Source organism: Gorilla gorilla, chromosome 8, assembly GCF_029281585.2.
Source record: "Gorilla gorilla gorilla isolate KB3781 chromosome 8, NHGRI_mGorGor1-v2.1_pri, whole genome shotgun sequence".
NCBI classification, from domain to species: Eukaryota; Metazoa; Chordata; class Mammalia; order Primates; family Hominidae; genus Gorilla; species Gorilla gorilla.
In genome coordinates, this window is record NC_073232.2 from 31,637,117 (window position 1) to 31,654,674 (window position 17,558).

At 38.6% G+C, this 17,558-nt stretch overlaps 1 protein-coding gene across 4 annotated transcripts in view; it reads right to left on the reverse strand.

Annotated features, from left to right (window-relative positions):
- PIP4K2A (phosphatidylinositol-5-phosphate 4-kinase type 2 alpha) overlaps nucleotides 1-17,558 on the reverse strand; it is a 179,884-nt gene that overhangs the window by 125,191 nt on the left and 37,135 nt on the right. The gene's annotated exons all lie outside the window — the stretch shown is intronic.

A 17,558-nucleotide genomic window follows, 5' to 3' on the forward strand; every position in this document is an offset into this window, starting at 1 on the left:
TCACGCCACTGCACTCCAGCCTGGGCGACAGAGTGAGACTCCGTCTCAAAAAAATAAAAAATAAATAAACGCTTACTGAATCCTCAAATTTTTTTTTTTTTTTCCTGAAAGGCAGGCAGGAAAGAAGATGCAAGAATCTAGGTGATCCATGTGCTTTATGATTCACAGGATCCCGTTAAACAAATACCAAGCACAGCCCTATCTCACTTTGCACAAAAGATGAGATTTATACCTTGATTCAGCTTGCTAATATTTTCCAAGAACCCAACCTTAATTTCAAATATAGCCTTTCCTTACATTTTTAATAATCTGTACAGCCTCCTAACTCTATGACATCAATAAATAATTCAATACACTGTACTTCTAGAACTCAAGAAAATGTATAGTACTTTAAAGCAAAAAAATAAAAGTTTATATGAAACTACAATGGTGGATACCTGTCATACATTTGTCAAAACCCATAGAACATGTAACACCAAGAGCAAACCCTAAGGTCACTTTACAGACTCGGTGATAACGACGTGTCAATGTAGGTTCATCAATTGTAACAAACAAGCCACTCAGGTGTGGGACAACAGGAGGGCGGTTGTGCGTGTCTGGGGACAGGGAGTTATACAGAATCTCTCCATATTTTCCACTCAGTTTTGCTGTGAAACTAAAATGGCTCTAAAAATAAAGCTGATTTTTAAAAAGTGAACACCACTTCAGTTAATCCACATTGTTAGAGTCAAATGTTTTAACTTAGACCATGTATTCATCTTTGCAGTTGCAAAGCACAGTGTGACAAAAACCACTGTTAACTCCAAGTGCCTAAACATTGATCAGATGGCGTTTTCTCATGAGAGCAACACTTATCCTCCAAATTCATCTTGTTTTTTGACTCAGACTTGTATATACTAGTCTATACCTATCTGTGAGGATGATGCTGCTTTTTTTTTTTTTTTTTAAGAGATGGGGTCTTGTTCTGTCGCTCGGGCTGGAGTGCAGTAGCACAGTCATAGCTCACTGCAGCCTCGAACTCCTGGGCTCAAGTGATCCTCCTGCCTCAGTCTTCTGGGTAGCTGGACCACAGGCACACACCACTGTGCCAGGCTAAGTTTTTAAAAAAAATTTTTTTGTAGAAACAATGTCTCACTTTGTTGCCCAAGCTGGTCTCAAATTCCTGGCCTCAAATGATTCTCCTGCCTCAGCCTCCTAAAGTGCTGGGATTACTGGTGTGAGCCACTCACTGGCCTTAAATAGGAGAACACTTTTAAGTTAAACTAAGCTCCTTGAGGACAAGGGACTTGCTTTTCATTGCTCTTTAGTCCCGATACCTGGTATGTAGTGTGTACCCAATTATTGTTTGGATGAATCAATCGGTAAATGAATATATTATTTTCACGGTTTCTGAGCAGAAGTTAGAAACACCGGATGCAAATTCTAGGATGAAGGACCAGAGAGAAGAGGCTGAAAATTAGAAAACAAGTCTCAGTAGGGAAAGCAAAGACAAACACTGTGAAACACGAGGAACAAGATTGTGATGTGAAAGGAATTCTGTAAAATTTAGCTGGATACCAAAATGGATCTTAACAGTCAAAACAACACCCTTGATCATTTATTATAAATCCAACTCTGAAAAGTTGGGTGCAAGGAATGAATGACAAGAAAACAAAAATGTACCCACCATTTATACTGCAGGAAGCAGAGGGGAAAAGCTGTCTTTATTTTTGATACTGAATTTTGCATCACCTATTATTTGCCAGATTCTGTACACTCCTATTCCACTTCATTTTCATTTTTACAAATGTCAATTGTTTAATCTAGGCATCCCCATTCTTCCACCAGACTGCATTCTTCCATCACTTACATCTATCTTCCCACACTCCAACTCCTCTTCTTTTCCTTTATCCCAAATATAATTCAAAGAATCAAGAACCTTTTGTAAGATCACAAGAGTTTTCTCTCTGGTTTGGGTGTAACATTTCAGGGAGATTCTGCTGAATGCTGAAGATTTCTGAAATGTTGTGCTGTGAGTTTTCCAAAGGCCAACCTCAAAATTTGATATTTGTGCATATGAAAATAGATTTGATCGAAAACGTTTTGCACATAATTAAGGGTACTTGCCTTCAGTGTTCAGCTTTGCCCTTTAATATGCAGGGTACATCACTGTTTATCTGGGAGAAAAAGATACTCTTGAGCTAGCTTAAAAGCTTATTTGCTGAGTCAAGTAATATAAAAGAAACTTTTAGCCCGATGACTGCTTGAATGGTTGAAAAAACTCACAGGCACTCACCAGAAAATGGAGAAATATACTAGCACAGTATATCTAGAGACACCACAGGGGCGAGGAATTAACTAAAACTCCCCCCGCCACAATGGTGAGGACACCCAAAGACTATGATACAAATTGTCCCTTCCCATAAAATCTGATCACGTAGCCAAGCTAGGGGAAAGTAAGAGAACTCCAAGCCTGGGCTTACAGAGATATGCACACATCTACATGGGGTAATGCAGCAATGCAGCCCCCACGCAGTTCTGCAACGTCTGGTGTGTGTCGCTCCAGGGTGAGGAGAAAGAGGAGGCAACTGATGAATCCAAAAATCTGGAATTAGATGCACATTCTTTTGGGCTCTGCCACTCCTAGTGACAGTATGGTGACCTCTGGTACATCAGTCATTTGAGCTTAGTGTCAGCAGTAAATTGAGAGGATCCTGACAATTCCAGCTGTATTTAAATTCTTGGCTTTCCACTTAACTAGCTGTGTGATCTCAAAGGTCACGTCTCTGAGACTATTTCTTTTTCTGCATAAAGGACTCTTTGTTGTGACTGTAACATAGGAAGAGGTATCTGATATATATTTGCTAAGGTAGTAAATCAAGGCTTAGTTGAAATAATGTATGCCAAGAACTGGGATACAATTAGAGCCTAATAAATGTTCACTACCTTGATTCTCCTCTTCCTCTAACTTTGGAGAAATCTTTTGTGTATAATTTCCATATGGTTGGTTGTTTGGCTTTTTCTTAATATCTCAAATGAACAAAGCCAATTCAACTTTTTTCTAATTATAAAAGTAACACATGTTCATTGCAGAAAGAACAAATTATATATTATATTTGTAAACTGACGTATGTAGGTAGCATATTTCATTAAAAGTTTGGGGCTTATATCAGAAAGCTAAAAGAATACGAAGAGAAAAAAATAAAAATCACTGACTATCATCTAGGGATAGTCACTATAAATGTTTTTGATATATATTCTTCTAGACATTTTTCTATACAATGTTCCATAAATATTTTTATAACAGCGGAAAGCATACTATACATACTATTTTGCAAATTAATTCTACATTAATATTCCACATAAATACACAGTCACATGATTTGTAATGACATAGGACTCAATTGTGTAACTACACCATCATTTAATCTCACTGTTGTGCATTCACAATTTTCCCCCCATTTTGGCCATTATAAACAGAGTTGCATGATAAATATCACCGTATATACATTCTTCTAAAAAGATGTTCCTAATTAGCTAAATCATAATAAATTCCTAGAGGAAGAATTACTAGGGTCAGGGGTATGCCCACTTAAGGCTCTCTCTCTCTCCATATATATACATACACACACACATATATATACACACACATACACACACACACATACACACATACACGAACTATTGTTCAGAAAGACTATTAAATTATATTCTCATCAGCAATGTGTAACTGTTGTTTTAATTTACATGGATAACTACTGTGACTGAACATATTTATGTTTCCTGGCTATTTATATTTTTTATCTGTGGTTTTTCCTCTTCATGGTTTTTTTAATTCCATTTTCTACAGAATTACTTTTTCTTGGTGATCACACACAATAGTATGCCTTTGTGCTTGCCAATTTTTCTCCATTTTTTTCTTTTGATTTTACTTATGATAAGCATTGATAAAAGAAGTTTTCGCTCTTATGTGGTTAAATCTATTAGTCTTTAAGCCCTTTGTTTTCTATTTGGTATATACATGCTTTTAAACAAAAATTCTACAGTCCAAAATGTTTTGCTTTTATTTTTTAATGCTAATAAATAATGTCCTAGAGTTTCAACATAAAAGAAACATTTAGCTGTATGCTTTCAGTATGAAGTACTACCACAGAGCCACAGATATCTTCTAGGTCTTAAAATATATTACATTTGAAAGTGAGAACTCTGTTTGGGTGAATTAGCAGATTTCATTACAACTTTGAGGTTTATATTAGAATACTAATAACACAGAATGGAAAACTGGACATCATTGTTCTTTTGTCCCCCACTCCATGAAAAGTTTTATTTTCCTTTCACATTATATAAACACAGGATCCTTGAAAAAAATTCAAATAGAGAAAAATAAGGAAAAAAACATAACATTATTGTAGTAGCAACACCCAAGATCACCACAATATTTTGATTTTTGTATACATATCTTTATGCATATATTTAATACATTCATATACAAACACACACACATACATTTTTACGTAAACGAAAAACTGGCTCTATGATGTCTGTCTTCATCACTTTACTTTTTTCCCTCTAACCATCCTGTGACTTTCAAGCCTTCACAAGCCAAGGTGTGCAGCTTGGTTGGTATGTGTGATGACAAAAGCAACAAGAGAAATGCTTTGCATTTTAAAAATATGAAATCCTATTATATATATTTCTCTGAACGTGCCTTTTCCTAAACTACATACAGATCCCTCCTACACAACTAGTCTAGCTCACTTTTAATTATATTACTTCAGAGAGTGAACACACTATAATTTATTTAGCTGTTCCACTACTGAAGGTCATTCACTTTGTTTCCAGTGTTTCTTTTGAGACAGGGTCTCACTCTGTCACCCGTGCTGGAGTACAGTGGCACTATCATGGCTCATTGCAGCCTCAACCTCCTGGGCTCAAGAGATCCTCCTGCCTCAGCCTCCCAAGTAGTTGAAACTACAGAGGTGCACCACCACACCTGGCTTTTTTTTTTTTTTTTTTTTTTTTTTAAGAAAAAAGTAATGGGGTCTCACTATGTTGCCCACACTGGTCTCAAACTCTTGGGCTCAAGCAATCCTCCCACCTTGGCCTCCCAAAGTGCTGGGATTACAGATGTGAGACCACTGCACCTGGCCTGTTTCCAATGTTTAGATGCAATATACTATGATGCTATAAATATATTTATATATATAGACATACACATATATATACATACACACACAGACACATACATATACATACATATATATACACACACACAGTTTTACTAATCAGTACTTTTAGTTCTATGGGATAGATTATCAGAAGTGGGACTGTGAGATCAAAGGCCATATATATTAATTTTGATTACTATTTTCAGATGGCTTTCCAGGAATGCTATATAAACATACAATATTCTCTACAATGTCTGAGATAGGTTTCTAATAAACTTGACCAAGGAAAGGTTGCCTTGCCACCTATCTTTAGGAAAAAATCTAATACAACACATTTTAATTATTTTCCCCTAACTCCAATAAGTTTTGATGCTACTTTCATTACTCTCCTTGTTTCCCAATAATGCTTTTACCAATATTACATAGGGAAACACAGAAAAGAATACATTACACAAATTCTTCCACCATGAATTTCAAAATAAATATCTGAGAAATGTTGAGAGCTACAACGCCTTTAAAGTATATTGTATAACTTACTGATTATCAACCAGTTTTTATGATGGCCATCTAAACTCCAGGGGGAGAAAAACGTACCTTCATATAAAAGTCACGGGAGAAACCATGACCTTTCAATGCTCTTTTCCCAACCTACCAAAGAAAAGGAACAGCTTTTTATGCAGCAGGAAGGCATTAATTTAGGAAGCCTGTTTTGAAAAATTATCGATCCCAAAAGATATTATCAAATACTTAAGTAGAACCAAGGAACAGCTCTAAAATTCTACTCAGAAGGCAATTCCAAACACCCAGGCTAACACAGCCCCTGTGTCAACATCCTGCAGCTGGCTTATCATCAAATGCTTTCTTCAGCCTGCACAAACCCCAACTGCGGTTATTCTTAAGTTCTCCCTGCACTGTTTCCGGCACCCACATTTTTTTTTTTCTTTCTGCAGGCCTCATCTGAAACAGCACTCTCCAAGTAGTCACTTGCATTTGATAAGCCCTACTACCCCTTTGCTCCCCGAATGTACATTTTCCCATTACATTTGTAGAAAGTTTTTAATAGTCCTATACTGATAGGAATAATATACCAATATAGCATCAGGACAACCAACATCCACATCTCTGCAAGAAAGTTAATCATTGGCCAATGCCATTCTATGAGGCACATGTAAAAAGGGCAGGTGAATCTATTCACTACGTGCTTAATAACAATCACTTTCCAATTAATATTAATAACTACACCAAATAACACGGAAAGAAAAAAATACCCACATTTCCAACTCACAGACTATATAACTCTGTAAAAATAATAATGTGCTGACTGGCACAGAAGTCCTTCATCAGAGTCAGAATAATATTTGCCCTGATCATGTAAAATGCCTTATTTTGCCAGGTGAAAGTGGGTACTAACGGTTTCACATGATGCTTATAAGAGCAAGATCTTGATCAAGTAGCAAGGAAATTAAAATAACTAGTGTTCAATTATATTCCACAAACTAGCTTTAAATTAATTTAGTTTCTCAAGTGGAAAAAAGAAAGCAACCACAGAGTTTTGATGTGTGTATTCAAACAGAGCACGTTAAGTCTTGAAATATTACATAATTTTTTATGAATACCAAATTAGAATTATGGTAGCAAACACCTTAAGATTTCACTCTAAGTCCTTTGGCTTTGAATGTGTTGCTTTCATCCAAAAGATTAAAGGGGGAAAGTAACATCTATGTGGTTTTACTCATTCTTCAACAAACTGATGATCACTTATAAAATCGATAGTCGTAAAAACAAATTTAGCACCTAACAAATGACGTGCTTCTCATGTCACATTCCATGAGATACACATTTATACACCAAGACATTACTCTGGGAGGTTATAAAATTAAAATTCTCTTAGAAAATGAATACTTTGCGTTTATTTTTTAACTACAAAATAGGTGTCTTCCAGCTTTTCCCAGAAACTAATACTTGTAAAAAGAGGATTTTGAAAAAAACTTTGTAACAATTTAAAAACTCCTCCAAAAAGTTTTAGAAGTAAATAATACTTTCATGATTGAAAGGACTCTTAGCCACAGAAAATCCTGAAGTTTTCAGTGAACTTCTATGTGTGTGTGTGTGTGTGTAGAGAGGGGGAGGGAGGGAGACAGCGAGACAGAGAGAGAGACAGAAAGACAGACAGACAGAGTCTCACTCTGTCACCCAGGCTGGACTGTAATGGCATGGTCTCGGCTCACTGCAACCTCCGCCTCCCAGGTTCAAGCAATTCACCTGCCTCAGCCTCCTGAGTAGCTGGGACTATAGGCGCATGCTACCAATCCCAGCTGATTTTTGTATTTTTAGTAGAGACAGGGTTTCACTATGTTGGCCAGGCTGGTCTTGAACTCCTGACCTCGCGATCCACCTGCCTTGGCCTCCCAAAGTGCTAGGATTACAGGTGTGAGCCACCGCGCCCAATCTTAAGTAGTATTTTTTAAACTGGTCTTTAAAATTCCCTGCATTAAAATTTTAAAAGATTCTCTCAACGTTTCCCAGTAGGCCTTTTCATCACAGACTATCACCAACTAAAAAGACAATGGGCTGAAGTCAAAGCAAAACTAAGACCTCTCCTGGCTAAGTAGCACAGTGTTTTTTTTTTTGTTTTTTTTTTTTTAATGGTATGCTAGATAAACCAGATGCTTCTGGATCATATTTAAATATCATACAAAATAAAAACCCTTCATTGGCTTACAGGGTAGGCAGCTCTCAACATACAATTGGGCTGTATTTCAAAAGTAAAGCTCTAAGCTCATTATTTGGAACTCAGAATGCATTTTCCTGAAAATTCAATGTTATAAATAGAAGTTGGTTTTCTGAACTAGTCTGCAAAATTCTATATGGCCTACAATGTAAATGAAATACTATGCATGTGGATCAATGCAGAAAATACTAGAAAATATTCCTTTCCAATACACAGTCTACTAGCAACATTAGACATTAAACCAAACAAAACACGAATGGGAATTTATATAAGAAACATGTACTTCTCTTGAAGCCTGATGCTTCAAGCAAAACATGGTTTGGGCTGTTTTCGTAAAGAAAAAATACCAAATAAGATAATTTAACAGTAAACTTTGGGGATGTTTCTTCATGTTTTGCTTCTGTTAGCTCAATTTTCTGTTTTAATACATTTCATTTTTAATAAAACACTCCCGGTTTTAATACTGTTCTTTTGTTGCTAGTTGATAATTTGAACATGTCTATGGAGTTTTCAAGAGCTCTGGGGACTAAGAACACTACATTCACAAGTCTCACTTTGCTTCAAAAATAATGTGGCTCTGAAATCCTTTGATAGGGAAGTGTCACAGTACTAGCCATATGCTTTGCAACTATAATGAGGGGAGATTTTTGGCTCACAAAGAGAATGAGTCAAAAGGAAATTAGAAGAGACTGAAGTTCAAAAAAGGAAAGAAGGAAAGGTATGTAGTTATGAGCCGCATAACGACACTGCAGTCAAGGACACAGCCTATACACGATGGTGGTGCCATAAGATTATAGGTGTGTGGCAGGCAACACCACCTAGGGTCATGTGAGTACACTCTGTGATGTTCACACAACGACTTAATCACCTAACAACACATTTCTCAGAACATATCCCTATCATTAAGCAACACATGACTATGCATAAATGAAAAAAACAAAAACAAACAAAAAAACAACAACAAAACTGTCAGAAGCAAAAACCAAGCTATGAAAGAAAGAAGGAAAAGGAGCACTTCTCCCCACTAAGTCCTCTCCACTGAGTCAAGACAGCAAACCCTGCAGGGTAATGCAGCTGAGGCTATGGGCACCGGGTTTATTGCCGGCGTGCCCACTGGAGAGGCCACGCATACTCAGAGGACACCACGGATGCAGGATACAGACGGTCTGCGACTTGCCAAGTTCCAGGTGCAGGCAATGGGGCAGTGGAGCTTGGAAGACTGTGCAATCACTTTTTTACCAACCGTTTTTTGCTAGCAAAAAATATGAATGTCTTTCTGATTTCTAGTCTGCATATTTGTTTATTTGCAGAATCTCAGTGAAAATGAATGACTATGACCTGTTAGTTCACAAGCTGACCATGATTACAGAAAGCCAGGCTGGGCCAGCCACTAGAAGCAGAGCACCTCATCTGGACATTACGGGACCTCAGCATGATCCATACATAAATTAGAGCCCCGGGCTACCATGACCTATTGTGTTTCTTAGTGCTTCCATTAATTGCAGTCTTAATAATCATACCACATGTAATTTACAACTCATTCTGAAAACTAAAAAGTATGACAGGCCAGGTGTTGTGGCTCAAGCCTGTAATCCCAGAACTTTGGGAGGCCAATGCAGGAGGATCACTTGAGCCCAGAAGTTTAAGACTAGCCTGGGCAACATGGTGAAATCCCACCTCTACAAAAACTATAAAAATTAGTCAGGCATGGTGGTGCGCCCCTGTAGTCCCACCTACTTGGGAGGCTGAGGTAGGAGGATCGCTTGAGCCCAGGAAGTTGAGGCTGCAGTGAGCCGTTATGGCACCGCTGTACTCCAGCCTGGGCAAAAAACAAAACCAAAAACAAAACAGTATGATGGCCAACACACTCTTTAAGGTCTACCTGACTGACAAACTTCTTCCATATGCAAACAGCTGTGACCTTACTTCTATGGGGTGTTCACTACAAAGACAGGGGTTCATTTATTCATCCTCTTACTCGGCAATTCTTTATTGCATACATACAGTGTATCAAAATCTATTCCAGGAGCTAATAGTGCAATTAATAATAGTAATTTCAAAAATTTTTTCTCACCCATATCGTCTGCATTTTCCATAATATGTTATTTACATAATTTTAAAGCTAATTTAGTAAAAACTTATATATTTCTCCATAGTATTCAAAAACAGTTCACCACACACCCTAGAAATATTTAAAAATACTGTGTAGCCTTTTCACATATTACAACCAGTTGATATGAATCATTACAAACACTTGATTATCTCTTTGCACCAAAAATTCCTGCTAAGGACAGTAATGTAATTCTAGCTTTTTTAAAAAAACGGCAAATGTAAGTGTGACACTAGAAACTATAATTTGATTGCAATTATAGTCACAGATGCAGTGAGCACAAAGTTCCTGGAATAAATTGGCTCAGAGAAGAAAGAGCAGAGAAGCAGTCATCATATTGGCATCATCCTATCGGGCATCCAGTAACTACTGGCTATGATGTAAATGCCTTTCCCTTCACTGAGTACCCAAGAGACACTGTGGTAAATCCTCATGTTTCTTAGTGAAAAGCCAGGGAAAGCGAACATATATTATATACATATAATTCACACACCCACGTCCACACATATATATACCTTTACATATATTTATATATACACACACACATATCAGTCTAAAATATTATAGAAATAGCTAATTCAACATACTATTGACTTCCTTTGGCAATAAACCATTATAGAAAGAAATATGAATAAATAACAATGCAGAGAAAGAAGTGGGAAGAAAGACCTGGTAAGCCTAAACTACTAGTCTCTTCTAGGTGGAGAGAGTACACCTGATGAATTTTTAAAAAGAGCTGGCACTTATTAATGACTTGCTCTGGCCAGCCACTGCTCCGAGGAGCTTGTCTAAACCGTTTCACTGAATCCTCAGAATCACACTCCTAGGGTAGGTCGCTGGAAGGTGGCAGCCTGATGCCTGGCCCTGCGATAAACAAGACTGCCCACCTGGGTCCTGCCACGTGGGCCACATGGAGCTCCGAGGCTGTGCGAGTCATTAGGGGCATTGTAAGAGAACACAGGATGCTGGGAGGGAAAGGGGTACAACCAGATCTAGGGGGCCCTCTCAAAGAAATGTCATTTATGTTAAGACTTGAAGAAAAGGTTACTGAGGAGACAGTTTTCACTATTAATTGCCTGAATTTTCTGATTTACTTGGAAAATACACACACACACACACACACACACACACACACACACACACACACACACACAAACTGGTGGTCTAGGACTCTCCTCCAAGAATGTTTTTCTAGCGACATGCAGAGATGCTGTTGTTCTTTCATGAAGTAGACATGCCCATTACCACTAAGAAACACAAAAAATGTCTGGACTAGCACCCACTGAGAGGAATAAATTATTAAAATAACTAATAATATAATATTTGTTAATGTGAAATAATTTGTTTTTGGCAACCAATGTTTCAGTCTAAGTCAAAGCTATTAGAAAAATATGCAGCTATATTTTACATATAGTCCCTAACAACAAAAACAATATAAGGTATATCATAACCTGAAGCACTGGTTCTTCCTCCAAAGACTCTTTGTAATTCTTATCCTACTACAGAAAAAGACCGATGTACAATAGGCAGTTATTGTTAAAGGAAAAAAAGGAGGCCAGCTATCTAACACATTTAATGCCGCTATATCATGAATAATATATCAGCATCAGCATCAGCATCCTGAAAACAAGGTTCCCTCTGGCTGCCCTGACAGCTCTGGGTCGGGGGGACAGTGTGGGGGGGATTGTCGGAGGTGGATGAGATTAAAAAACAGAATCCAATGCACTGTCCTTGAACAATGAACTATTCACACCTTCATAACCACTTCCAAAGAATTACAAAAATGGATAAAGAGATTTGTCTATAGTGATTTAATCTGGAGAACACGCCCACTTCAGTTTCTGATATGTGCATATTTCTTGCTAATGCTGATTTTTTAATTACAATACTTGAATGTCACAGGTGTACTTGTGAACATATACAGGGATAGGGAAAACCCAGCCAGACCTGTGGGGCATCTGCACACAAAGGGCATGGGAGCTGGTGAAGGGTCAGAGAAAAGAGAAATGAACATTTACGTCCAGAGGAGATGGATGCAGAGATCAATTCCAGAAGGGCCTATTAAGAAGAGGTGGAGAAGCACAAATGCCTGGACAACCAGACAGACGCAGAGAAAAAGACCAACAGATATAAATCTGATAACTCACATGAGTCACACCAACCGTAATTTAGGATTTCCTTGTTCAAAATACTGCCAAACTCAAGACAGTTAATACCCAGCCCTCAACGTCCTAAAAAGGTGAGCAGCAGGTTAACATGCCATTCTCCAACAAGCAGCAATATGAAAGCTTTCCAGAAAATGAGTGAGTTCCTGAGAAGCCTTCTAGTATTAACAGAGCTTCACTTCTAGGTAAGGAAACGGAGATCCAGTGATCTCTCTCATTCCTGCAGCCTCATTTCCTGTCTCCCTGACCAGGGCCACTTCCTGGACAGGTGAGTGCTCTGAACACACTTGGGGTCTATCTGCCTTGCTATTTGATAACCTCTAGCCGGAATGCCCTACAAAGCCCCTGATCCACATGGTTATGACTTCTACCTAATTCAGGCATCACCTCCTCCAGGAAGTCTTTCCCATTACTTCCTGCCAAGGATGGTTTGGGTTCCTTCCCTTACATCACAAAATATTCCATATACATCTCTAAGCTGTCTTATAATTATGCTTATCTCTGTGATCCTCCAACTAAACTGATTCCTTACAGGAAGGAACTGGGTTTTATTCATTTTTGTATGCCCAGGACTCAGTGCAGGAAAATGCAATAAATATGTATGCATGAATTAATTAAAATGACCACAACAGTCAAAGGTAGACCTAGAACTAGAACCAGGTGCCCTGGCCCTGGCCCAGGGGTCTTGCATCAAGCCCAGGGTATATTAAACTCAAAGTAGCATGAGACAACCAGAAAGACAGTTTAAAAGGAATAAAAATTATTCTAATACAATTTAAACATACGCCACATACAATTCCAAAACAACCATAACTTCCTGTTCGGCTCCTGCAGCCCCTCAACACCAGGCTCTTCTGAGGAAAAAAAATAAAAAATAAAAAAAATAAAAATCCCACTATTCATGTAATTGTGGACTATTACATAATAGGAAGATAGAAAGCACTATTCCCAACACAGCCAATAATAAACTAGACCCTCAACAAAATGACTGACAGTCCTTATAATTTTAGCCTAGGGAGAATAAAAAGGGATACTATTTTTATTCATACCACTATTTAATCCTTTTTCTTCAGTAATATACTGGATGGCACTCATTTCTATGGTTAATTATATGGTCCCTCAAACAGAATAGGTTTTTCTTTAGCTTTGTTTTACTGAATTCACAGAGCCATCCCAGAGGAATATTACAGCCAAATAAAAAGTCATTTTGCAAATGAAAGCTCAACTTACTTAACTTACTTTCTTCAGCAATGTGTGTGTGTGTTTTTTTAACCCCATTGCCTTGGTTATACACAGAACCTTTGCTTTTCTTCTGCTGCTTTCTCCTATTTCTAATTTGGTGTCATATCTATTTCATGCAGACTAACAACCAAACATTTAGCCACAGGGACACAAACTCATCATCTTGGACTTCCAGCAACCAGCAGACACTGTCTTGTGCATGGTGGGTATTCACAAAGCATTAACTAGCCTTCATATCAACACTGTTCTTCTCTAATAATAACCCCTTTTGGCTTGTATCATGTTCTTTTGGTGAATTCTCCCTCCAAAAACACTCTTTCCGTACATACCAGACACTGTGACTCCTAAGAACCATGCTGTGGTGATCAGAGAAGAGACAAGAGACAAGACACTTGGGAGCAAAAAAAAAAAAAAAAGGAAGACCAGACCAGCTGTTTCTCCTACTCAAAGTTCATTCCAGCCATCCAGTTACACATTCAACAAATACTTATTGTACATCTACTTTATGCCAGTCACTATGTTAGGTGTAGTTCTTTAACTCTTAGCTTTAGCTGACAATAGGTAGAAATGTTATATTCTTTATAGCACTGAAAATATATTTGAACCACTAACGAATTTTGTTTTACTAAGAAATTTCAAGCCAGGCACAGTGATTCATGCCTGTAATCCCAGCACTTTGGGAGGCTAACGTGGGAGGATGCTTGAGGCCAAGATTTCAGGACCAGTCCAGGCAATATTGCAAGACTCAGTCTCTACCAAAAAATAAAAAAAAAATAAATAAATAAATAAAACCCAGCCAGGAGTGGTGGTGTGCCTATGGTTGTAGCTACTCAGCAGGCTGAGGCAGGAAGATTGCTTAAGCCCAGGAGTTTGAGGCTGCAGTGAGCTATCATCATGCCACTGTACTCCAGCTTGGGCAACAAAACAAGACCTTAGGATTCTGTCTTAAAAAAAAAAAAAAAAAGTCCATCTATATTTTTCATGGGCAGCTAAAACGTAGCCAACGTAACTATTAATCAAAGAGAACTTACTTTATTGCTTTAAGAGGGCACAGCTCAGAACAGTCATCACTGATACGTGACATCTTTCTGGCCCTTCATTCTTGTAATTTACATATCATTCATTCAATGTTGATTGGTACATTGACTAAAAATTGGGAACATTTGTATTCATGTAAGAGTGGAGATAGTAGCAAGCAAATGAAATTCTTCTATCCCAGGTACCATTACAATGACATATTACCTGATACTTTTGCTTTATCTCTTAGAATATTGTTGAGGAGAAGCCAGGCACGGTGGCTCACACCTGTAATCCCAGCACTTTGGGAGGCCGAGATGGGCAGATCACGAGTTCTGCCAAGGAGTTCGAGACCAGCCTTACCAACATGGTGAAACCCCACCTCTACTAAAAACACAAAAATTAGCTGAACGTGGTGTCGTGTGCCTGTAATCCCAGCTACTCAGGAGAATCGCTCGAACCCGGGAGGTGGAGGTTGCAGTCAGTGAGCCAAGATTGCACCATTGCACTCCAGCGTGAGCAACAGAGTGAGACTCCGTCTCAAAAAACAAACAAACAAAAACACTGTTGAGGAGAAACAGTAAATAAGAAATGTCAATAAACAAGCCATTATAAGTAATGAAAAGACTCTCCTGAACAAGCAGAATGGTTCCCTTAAATGATCGGTGTAGTACAATTCTCCTGACACAGTCCATGAATGAGCCCTCACATCCACTCTACATAATGCTCAGAGAAGAGGGTCAATGGCAGGAGGTGCTGAAGCCTGACTAGTTCCTGGCTGTCATCCTTGAACAACACAGTGTTTCTCTGACATTTCCCGACTTGGAAGAAGGAAACTGATTCACAAAAAAATCACATAATTTATTGCACATTTTCTATTCCTTAAATACTTTGGAAACTGTGGCTAGTATTTCTCAACAACCATTAACAGGGAAACAGACACACTGTTGCCATTTCTTTGTCTCTGTGCTCCATGATGGCACATGGAGCTCCTTTTCCTTTTTGTCTTTTCTTTCCTGTCTTTTCATCTTTTCGGCTCCTTTTCCTGTCTTTTCATCTCTTCTGAGCCTCCGTGGAGAGCGTTTTTGAAGTGTCTGTTTCCATTGACAGCAGAGGCTCAACAACTGTGGTCCCAGTAACAGTGCTTTCATTTCCCAAGTTTCTTCTGCTCAATAAGACCCTTGACCAACTTACATTAAACAGCAAATAAAGTTAAGACTTCATGTAAAGTCATCAAAATGTATTCCCTTCGTATGGAAACCAGTACCTACAGAAGTTGTTCACAGTGATGACCTATTGCTTCCAAAGGGCCATGTAACAGCCCAAAGACTTCAAGGACCAGTCTTCATCAGAATTTGTAACCAATCTTTAAACCTATCGTCTCTCAGCTTTGTCTCACTGCTTGAAGAAAATGGCATTTAATGTAGATATGGCCAGATCAAGAGGGGCATTCTAAAAATCTGAATGTGGCACGATACAGTTATAGGTGGAGAGTCTTCATCTGCTACATCATCTCATCCAGCAGAGAGGAACAAGGGCAAGAGACTAACCAGGGGGAATATCTGGCTCAGTGATGGGCTGATAAGGGAGACCTTTCATAGGCTCTTCCTGCTGATGAATCAGAGAACAAGAAGTAAAAGGTACATCTGCTTAACTGGGCAACTGCTATAGTCCAGGCACTGTTCTGGGTGCTGAGGATACAGTGCTGAATGAAACAGAAAACATTCCTTTCCCTCATGGAGCTTCTTAGCAGGAGGAGGAAGCCAACAATTAAAAAACCAGAATGTCACTCAGTACTAAGTGCTACAGGGGAGAAAGGCTTAGCTCAGAGGGATGGCAAGAGCTGAATACTGGGAGATGCTGTTTTGCCTAAGAGGCTTTACAATATTTACTACCTGTTGGTAGGTTAGTCTGGCACAATCTGTGCCACCAATACTAGAAATAGGAGAAGAAAAAGCATGATTTTATTGCAAATTACTTTCCTTATATTTCTCTTTCCTGTTATACTTAGGGCATTATATTCATTTTTTAAGAGCTATCATCTGTGAATTTCATATCAAGATATTAAAGGAGGTTACCATGTACATGTTTTGCATGTACATGTTTGCATCACCTGGCAAAGAAGGTACTGGGCCCAGCTGGGGTTGAGAATTCCTACTGGGGTGTGCTCATTCACTGGGTGCACTCCAGGCACCGATTCCACACCAGGCCCTACCCCTCCTGGAGACTGTATTATCATAGGGAATCAGACTGAGACTTAATGGGCACGCCAAATAATTAAACAGTGGCACTTTCAAAGTGTTTTAAAGGAAAGAAAGGAGGGGCTTACACAGAGATAGGGCTAGGGCGAGGGTCTGTTTAGTTATGAGGAGTCCCCAAGAGGGAGTAGGCTGCTGGAACAGGCTCTCAGGCTGCATTTTACACTGGGGCACAACTCCCTGCAGATAGCCACAAGGCAAGTATTCAGTAGCCACACGTGGCTCGTGGCTGCATGTGGGATCCTGCAGAATGATGAAACAGAATGAGCTCTGAGAGGATGAATGTGGAAGCTGAGTGACGGGTTCATGCGTATTCCCTCTACTTTTGAAATGTTTTAAGTTTCCCTCAATAAAAAGGTAAAAGAAAAAAAAAAGTCCTCAAAACCACTTCCACTTGTCAGTTTCCTACAAACTATTCACTTAGCTTACTTAGTTCATGGCAAGCAGTAACACAGATTCTTCAAACCATCAGAAAATGTTTCTAAGATGCAGCTAAAATATAATTTAGCATCTCAATCAGTCAGTAAGGTCCTAAAGTGGCCTTCTAGCTGAAGTTTAAATGAAAGTAACAATTCGGAGATTTGCTAAAAGGAGGCTGCGTGTGGTCTAAGGAAGAGTCGATACAATAGGCCACTAAGGGCTCTTAAAAAGAATCTAAAAATACGAAAACACTCATCTGCTACTTTGGCTCCTCTAAATGAATAGCTGACCATTAATCACATCAACACAGACTTTACAGAGCAGACATCAGTTAAAGCTCCTGTACATTTTTCACTCCTTTTAAACCATGAGGAATGAATGATATAAAAATTATGTTCAATTTTAATTGCTGGACTTTAAAAAAAAATCTCTATTTTGTCACAATTGTCTTCTCAGTGTTACCCCTGC